At 41.7% G+C, this 8,373-nt stretch overlaps 1 pseudogene; it reads left to right on the top strand.

Moving 5' to 3' along the window:
* The first annotated feature begins 6,836 nt into the window (after nucleotides 1-6,836).
* On the top strand, nucleotides 6,837-7,965 carry LOC128825643 (protein pelota homolog; annotated as a pseudogene).
* The last annotated feature ends 408 nt before the right edge of the window (nucleotides 7,966-8,373 follow it).

Raw genomic sequence — 8,373 nt, 5'->3', positions numbered from 1 at the left:
GGTGTAAGTGTAGGAGTGGGTCTGCAGTTTGTCACAGCAGCACAGTGGGGAGGGAAAGGGAGCCCAGGAGTGGGTCAGAGGGCTCAGTGGTACCCCAGTTCCAGGTGGCTCCCTGGGGGGAACCCATCACAGAGAGGATGAAAGGTACCTGCTTTGCCCCACCCCTCATAAACCTTAAGCATCTATAGGCAAATTCCAACCAGAACCTTGGAGCTATTGTTGCATCCCTGCTTCAATCAGCATAACTTGCCTGCACCTTGGTTCTGCTAGTCCATTATCCCAACATTTTTATCATAAAGCCCAGTTGTGTACTCTTCATAGGAGTAACAGTAGCCATTGAAATCACTAGCTAGATACTAACCCCTTTCATGTGATTATAGATGGGACCTGTAACAATACTTATAATTAACGTTGCCCAACACATCCCATTATAAGACTCTGTTTTCAGTTGCTTTTAACGGTGCCAAATTTTAACAATTTGGACTGCAATTTTTTCATGCCAAGTGTCTTGATCAAACTATTATTTACTTGTTTTAATTTCAGCCATTTTTGAGAACAAGGCTAGAGGAAAAAAATATTTTGCTCATGTTAAAAGTATATAAGCTTTTCTTTAAACAGCGTTAGTGCCCCCATTCTTTGGAACTAGGACTTGAAATTTGATAGTGAGACTTTTACGTCACGACTGTGCCCTTTGCCTTCCCCATGAAAATCTGCATACCCTTGGCCACATTATAAGCCTTTGAATAATCACAGCTCACGTAAGTAGAGATTTGTTCAATTTTAGCTGCTAAACTGTCTAAAGATTCCATCCTCACTGAGCACATTCCATTCCCTCACAGCTCCTGTGTGTGACCAGACTGTGCAAGTGTGAAGAATTGGGGCTGTCTGTATAAATTATGAAATCTGATTGATATTGTGAAATTTTATTAAGAATAACTGCAGTGTGGCTCCACCATTGCTGGCAGGTCCTGTAGCCAGATACATACCAGACTGGGACAATGGGAAATAGTTAAGGTTAACAATAGTAATTACCCCTCACAAAGGCTATACTAAACAGCAACTCAAGCCTTGGAAATACAATCTAGTTTACCTCTTTGAAAGGAGGAAAGGTAGGCACAGTGGAAACTTACCAGGAGTAGAACAAAAGAGGCCAGGTGACCAGGAGAGGTTTAAATAAAAAAAAACTGTTGTGGAAAAAGTCACCCACCCATTGATTTTCCCCCACAAAACACACAGGAACTGGGGCCACACAGGAAGCAGAAGTATGGTGCAGGAGACAGCAAGGTCATAGAAGCAGGATAAGGGGCTCCATGAGGGAGAGAGACCGGACAGTGTACAACAAGCTATCCTGCCTGAACCTAGATGGTTCCCCAAGGACTCATATGGGAAGGGTGAGCTAGAAAATGATGGACACTGCTATTTCAGATGTTTTGCATGATCTGTACTTTCCTGTGCTTTACATGATTACATATAAAAGAGCATAAAGGCATTGGACTGTACATATCATGTGTGTGCTGACTGCTTCATAACTATTGCATGCTCCTAAGAGAGTTAAACTGTAACCAGAAACTTCAAAACTTTTTGGTGGAGTTTTGGGAGAGGGGTATGTTTAAGTAATGGAGGTATTTTGGGGGTCAGCGCTGGTCTTGGGGCCTATGGCAGGTGGGCTGAGGAGTCCCATTTGAGAAGGCGTAACAGACTGAGAGTCAGCACAGCAGGTTGGGACTGGGCACTGGAACTGAGAGCAGAGGACCTCTCTCTCCGTGTTCTCAGTGATGCCCCAGTTGTTGCCTAGGTAGCATTGAGAAGGATGAGGTCTGATGCAAATTCAGAGAAGACAAGAGTCAGACCAAGGAGAAGGGAAAGGAATAGATTGGATGTGACCTTAAGCACTCCTGTATTCACACTCTGCACACAATTGTAATACACTTTGTACAAAATATGCCTTGTGAGGTATCATTTCAAAACTAACAACTTGCTGGTCAATAACATCATGGCAAAATGTATGCACCAACATTATATGTAAAGTTATGAGTTCCCCTCGTAGGATGTCACTAGCATATGTTCAATACCAGATACGCTTGCCTAGGTAGAGTTGTTAAACAGGTCTACCACAGACAAAGAAATGTAATTTCCCCACCTGGGAGTTACTTCCAAAGTACGTTGAAAGACAAGGAAAATGTATTTACCTATCTTGTAAACAGACCCACCAAGCTAACAAGACGTGGAGGCAAACCTCACACAATCATTCAAAAATCATGAGTCTCCACAGTGTGCCCCTCCCCCCCAAACAGCCATGGGTCTGTCTGAAAAATGAGATTTAAATAAATAAATCTGGGATTCTTCTTCTTTACCTTCTGGTTGCTGCACCTCCAGAGTTTACTTTGGGTCACAGTTACCAATTTTTTTTCATCTAGAAACCTTAATTTCTTAATGAAAGCTTAGATTGTCAAAATTCCAGGAACTTGAACTTTAAGAAAAACAGCGAATATCACAAGACTTGTGATAAAATCATGGAAGCTGACCATGCTGTGTGACTGGGGTCAATAAAGATCAGTCTCTTATCCGCACACCAGAATGACAGACGCTTATTGGGTGTGTGTGTGGGGGGGTGTCTATTGTGCTGTTCTGTCTGTATAGGTGTTAATAGAAAATGTGCAAGTAGAAGATGGGTAAGAATATGTAGTATTGTTTATGGGTTTTGTAGTACCAGTGAAGATCTTGGCTTCCTCTGTGCAGCTATTTATGTCAGTTCTTAACTGAGGAAAGGGGTAACATGTAATATTGGTGGTTTCCTTTCTGAAAGCACCAGCACCGTTTGTCTGTTATTTGCAAGACTGTGCACCCTTAATAATAATGCCTATTTTTTATACTGTACTCTTCATCAGTAGATCTTAAAGTTCTCCACAATTTTTAATGTCTTTATTTTCAGTACACCCCAGTGAGGTAGAGAAACATTTTTATTCCCATTTTACAAAGGGGGAACTGAGGCACAGAGAGGCTAAGTGACTTGCCCAATGTCACAGGAAATCCATTACAGCCCATAGAATTGAACCTAGATCTCTTATAGTGTAGGCTAGGGCCATAATGCCTGAACTATCCTCCCACCCTGCAAGCAGCACAGGGGAACATGTGTACCTTTATTATTTGTATGTATAGTCCCAATATTTCTGCCTTTACTGTGTGAGAAAGCAAACAACTCATCATGCTGTAAATCTTGGGAGCAATAGACAGCTGTCACAGTTTATTAAAAATATAAACTTAACTCAACTGGAAAAACTTGGTGCTCTTTGTACTGTATGATTTGGAAAGTTGATTTTTGTCTGTAAGCCTAGAAATAATTCTTTAGCCTGCCCCCTTAAGAGGCTTTCAGAACAGTAAGATCAGTGAAGCTACACATGGAGGTTGAAGCTGTAACCACCTCAGCCTACTCCAGGCCCTTAGTTATTTTTTGCTGATCTACCTTTAAAAGAGGTAAGAAATGTGTGGTAAACAGTTTTTTCCCTCTGAATGATTTTGTTCATTTAACCAGGCGGGCTAAATTAGCAAGTGGAAAAACAATCCAATGGGTAAATATTTCTGGTGGATTTACTCTGATTTATTCTGGAAAAAATGGTGGGTCTTACAGCAAAACTGACACTGAATTATTTCAGATGACAGGTTTCAGAGTAGCAGCTGTGTTAGTCTGTATCCGCAAAAAGAACAGGAGTACTTGTGGCACCTTAGAGACTAACAAATTTATTAGAGCATAAGCTTTCGTATGCATCTGAAGAAGTGGGCTGTAGCTCACGAAAGCTTATGCTCTAATAAATTTGTTAGTCTCTAAGGTGCCACAAGTACTCCTGTTCTTATTTCATATGAGTTTAGCAAAAATAGGCTTCTGTATTCCACCCTAGGAGGCAAATATTGAAGATTTTCCAGAAGACTTGCTTCTTTCTTTTAAATAGATTTTTTTTCTTAACCCATACAGCCCTAAGGATGAGATAAGATTTCCAAGGACAATGACCAGAAATAAATGAGCTCTTCTCTTAAAAAAATGACCTTGAAAAGACTTTTAAAAATACAGGCTTGTGCTTTCTTTTTCTGATTGTTTGTTTGTTTGGGTTTTTTAACTTTAGAAAAGCAAGACATGTCAAGTCTGGCTTTCTCAATTTTTTCCTGAGGATCTTGTGGTTTTTACTGTGATTTCTAACAACTCAATTGAAGGGGTGGGGATGTTGAATCTTTAGCAAAGATGCCCTTTATCCAAAATGTTAGTTAATGGTTTTAAATAGGTGATAGCAAAAACAAATACATTTGAGGAGTTTTAAACAGTCTGACTAAATATCCCTTCCCTTCTCGCTTGGTCAGATTTCACTCTTCTAGTCCTCCCTCCCCCGGACCCCCTTTCTCCACTTCTCTTGACATCAGAATATTCTAGTCTAGACAGGACCAGGATTTTCATTTCTTTTTAACGTCTTTTTTTGGAGAGATGACAAATTGAGGCCCTCTTTATATATCCCCCAAAAGGGGCACCAGTCAAAAGTATTCCTTTTTATAGGTGATTTTTAAAATAAGCCCACTTACAGATTCTGCTGTGGACTTCAAAAGTGCTCTTCTCTCAATGGTCTGAAAGCTACTTGCTTTTATGTTCCAAGCTGTTTCTTGAATATAGAACTGCTCTGGTATCAGTATCAGTCCTGGAGTGTGACTGGCATTACCTGTGAGTCCATACCTGGTTCTATACTGCCTCCCAAAAGCCCAGCTAGACACCATCAAGGTCTGAAGACCTAGACTTTCCAGTGTCCTAAAGGGTAAGGGTGAACTGAACAACTATTTCAAATATAAACAAACATAGTGTAAATCGCAACAGAGGGTCCTGTGGCACCTTTGAGACTAACAGAAGTATTGGGAGCATAAGCTTTCGTGGGTAAGAACCTCACTTCTTCAGATGCAAGAAGTGAGGTTCTTACCCACGAAAGCTTATGCTCCCAATACTTCTGTTAGTCTCAAAGGTGCCACAGGACCCTCTGTTGCTTTTTACAGATTCAGACTAACACGGCTACCCCTCTGATACTTGACATAGTGTAAATCCTAAATTATTTGTAATTAAGGACACTGCAAATACTTTATGAATAAACTTGAAAAATAAACTAAAAATTTTGTTCCTTTCTAAATCTGCCACGGTTTGGAGTCCTGTGTTTCTCCTGCTGGAGTTGATGACATCACTAACAGATCTAGAAGGGTATTATTGCTCCTTGTTTTGTATTTATTTTCAAGTATGTTTTTTTAAAAAAATGATTATTAAATAAATGGAACCACCTTTCTCCAAAGATCTGTTCCCGGTGTGTTTTTTAGAGTCTGTAGCAGGGCTGGGTTAAGGCATAAGTACTATATGACTGTTTCTATGATACAGCTCCTAGAGTTACTTAAGAATCCAGCTTTCATATTAATTTGTCTTTAAGTTCCAAGCACTAATAGTTACAAAGAAAAGCATGAAAACATAACTGAGCCAATGAAATCTGTTTGGGTCTGCAGACAGAATGGAAACAATAGCTCTGAGAGAGGTGAACTGCCCTGTGCCTCTCAATGGGGTGTTTCCAAAACCTACACCTCTGGGGGACCATATCAATAACACTCCAGCAGAGAACTATCTGTGATAGGAGAAAAGTACCATCTCCTAGATTAGCCATGACATAGTGGCAAAACTAAGGCAAGAGCAATGGTAGTGGGGTGGGATTCAAAGTATGGGCCTAATTTTTAGAGGTATTTAGCAGCCAAAACTCCAGTTGAATTAATAAGCTTAAATGTCAGCACTTCTGAAAATTAAACAACACTATTTAACTTACTGTACTCATTAAATTTTTTCAGCATCCTGTGCATTGTACTGCATTCACACCACTGTCACCATTTGTGTGGAGACAATTGATTTTGACTGTGCATGGTGTTAGTTTAACTCATTTTTTGTGCACTCACAGAATATAATTGATATTTCTAGTACTTGTATTATACTGAGTTGTTTTTTCCCCAAGTACAAAGTGTGTGTATAAAGCAGGGGTCGGCAACATTTGGCACACGGCTCTCCAAAGTAAGCACCCTGGTGGGCCGAGCCAGTTTATTTACCTGCTGACGTGGCAGGTTCGGCCGATCGCGGCCCCCACTGGCCGCGGTTCGCCGTCCCGGGTCAATGGGGGCAGCGGGAAGCGGCGCGAGTGAGGGATGTGCTGGCTGCGGCTTCCCGCTGCCCGCATTGGCCCGGGTCGGCGAACCGCAGCGAGTGGGGGCCACGATCGGCCGAATCTGCCGTGTCAGCAGGTAAATAAACTGGCCCGGCCCGCTAGGGTGCTTACCCTGGCGAGCCGCGTGCCAAACGTTGCTGACCCCTGGTATAAAGCCATCTACTCTTGAACTTAATATAGACTCCTACAGACTTCAACAGGAGTTGGTTCAAGCCTGTATAGCACAGTAGTATTCATTTAATTGAACTATAATTCTTGTAGTTGTTACTGGCCAATCAGATCCTCTATCATAGCAATGGTTACATAAAGGTATCCAGCACTAATGTTTTAATTATATACTTTAGATAAGATAGCTAATAAAGATAACATTTAATAACTACATTACTGTATTTTTTGTATGCAGTTGGTAGAGCTTACAATAGAATCCTTTGTCAATATTTCTGATATTTAATTGCAAGTTACTTTTCTCTATGGCAGTGTATTTGGGCTTCCATTTGCCACTCATCCTAGCTGTGAAGTGCAGAGTAGTGTCCCATTCCCTGAGAGAGAGGAAGGAGCCAGCATCCCCAAAGCAGTTCCTGAACATTCTTACTCAACTCCTCTAAAACAGTGGGCAGCATGAAGCTCCTCAGCAAAGATACTGAGAATGACAGTGCAGGTCAGGTGACACTGACTTCAGAACAGCCTGAAGACATGTGGCACACCTACAACCTTCTGCAGGTAGGAGACAGCCTGCAGGCCTCCACAGTCAGGAAGGTGCAGGCAGGCAACTCAGGCAGCTACTGCATTCACACCACTGTCACCATCTGTGTGGACACAATTGATTTTGACTCCCAGGCATGCCAGCTGCAAGTCAAAGGGATAAACATCCAGAAGAATTAATAGATCAATATGGAGGCCTTCCACACCATTGAGCCAGAACTCAACTGCAAGTTTACTTTGGCCAGGAAGCACTGGGACAATGTGGATCTAGAGAAGATAGAGCAAGCCTGTGACCCAACATGCACTGTTGATGTGGCGGCAGTAGTGATGCAGGAAGGTCTTGTTCACATCTGCCTGGTAACTCCCAGCATGAGGCTCCTGCGAGCCAAGCTTGAAATGAACATCCACAGGAAGAGAAGGGGCAACTGCTCCCTGTACGACAAAGCCTTGGAGGGGTTCTATGAGAATGTCATCCAAGGGATCTAATGGCACATTAACTTTGCTGCGGTGCTTATTGCCAGCCCGGGGTTTGTCAGAGAGCAGTTCTGTTACTAAATGTTTCAACAGGCAAAGAAGATGGAAAACAAGCTGCTGCTGGACCACAGACCCAAGTTCTTGCAGGTCCATTCATCTTCTGGACACAAATATACCTTGAAAGAAGTATTCTGTGATCCACCAGTAACTCTCTGATATTAGAGTAGCTGGTGAAGTTAAAACCTTGGAAGACTTTTACTAGATGTTTCACCATGAACCAGATCAAGCCTTTTATAGGATCAAGCATGTGGAGAAGACCAATGAAGCAATGGTGATTGATACTTTACTTCTCGTAGGGACATCCTGGTGCCAGAGAAGCTCATCACTGATCAGTAGATATGTATGGCTAGTGGAGAGTGTATGCGATAACTCAGGGATTGTCAGGATATTTTCCAATCTCCATGTTTTCAGAGAACAACTGGGCCAGCTGACTGAGGTGGCTGCCATTTTGCAATTCCCAGTACCCGACCTTTCTGACCAGGAGAATGATTCTTACTCAGATGAGAACTAAGTATTAAATTCATGTCTAGAAGGGGAGATTAATAAAACCAGAGTCCCATTGGCTCCTGAAAGCCAGTTATTTTATTTAGATTACAGTAACCGAAAGAATAAAAATGTCCTGTGATGTGTGTGCACACCATACACTTCCCATTTCATCAGCAAAACCATCTCTTTGCAATTGCTCATATGCAGTTTTTCCTTCACAGATTGCCATGAACTCTTGAATATTACTATAAATGGTTTAATGCAGAGATGACTTGAGGCTCCAATTTAGAGCACTAGATTAGGTGCTTTATGTTTTACAGCCTGTTTACTGTACACATTTTAACATTCCTCAGTGAATATTATGTGGTGCGGGAATATGGAGGATGCCTGAGTGTCAGTTGAATCTGGACATGATTTCACTTTGAAAAAATCT

This window comes from Malaclemys terrapin, chromosome 1, assembly GCF_027887155.1.
Source record: "Malaclemys terrapin pileata isolate rMalTer1 chromosome 1, rMalTer1.hap1, whole genome shotgun sequence".
Lineage (NCBI taxonomy): Eukaryota > Metazoa > Chordata > Testudines > Emydidae > Malaclemys > Malaclemys terrapin.
The sequence above is the reverse complement of the archived record's forward strand: the minus strand, read 5'-3'. Positions and strand labels throughout refer to the sequence as shown.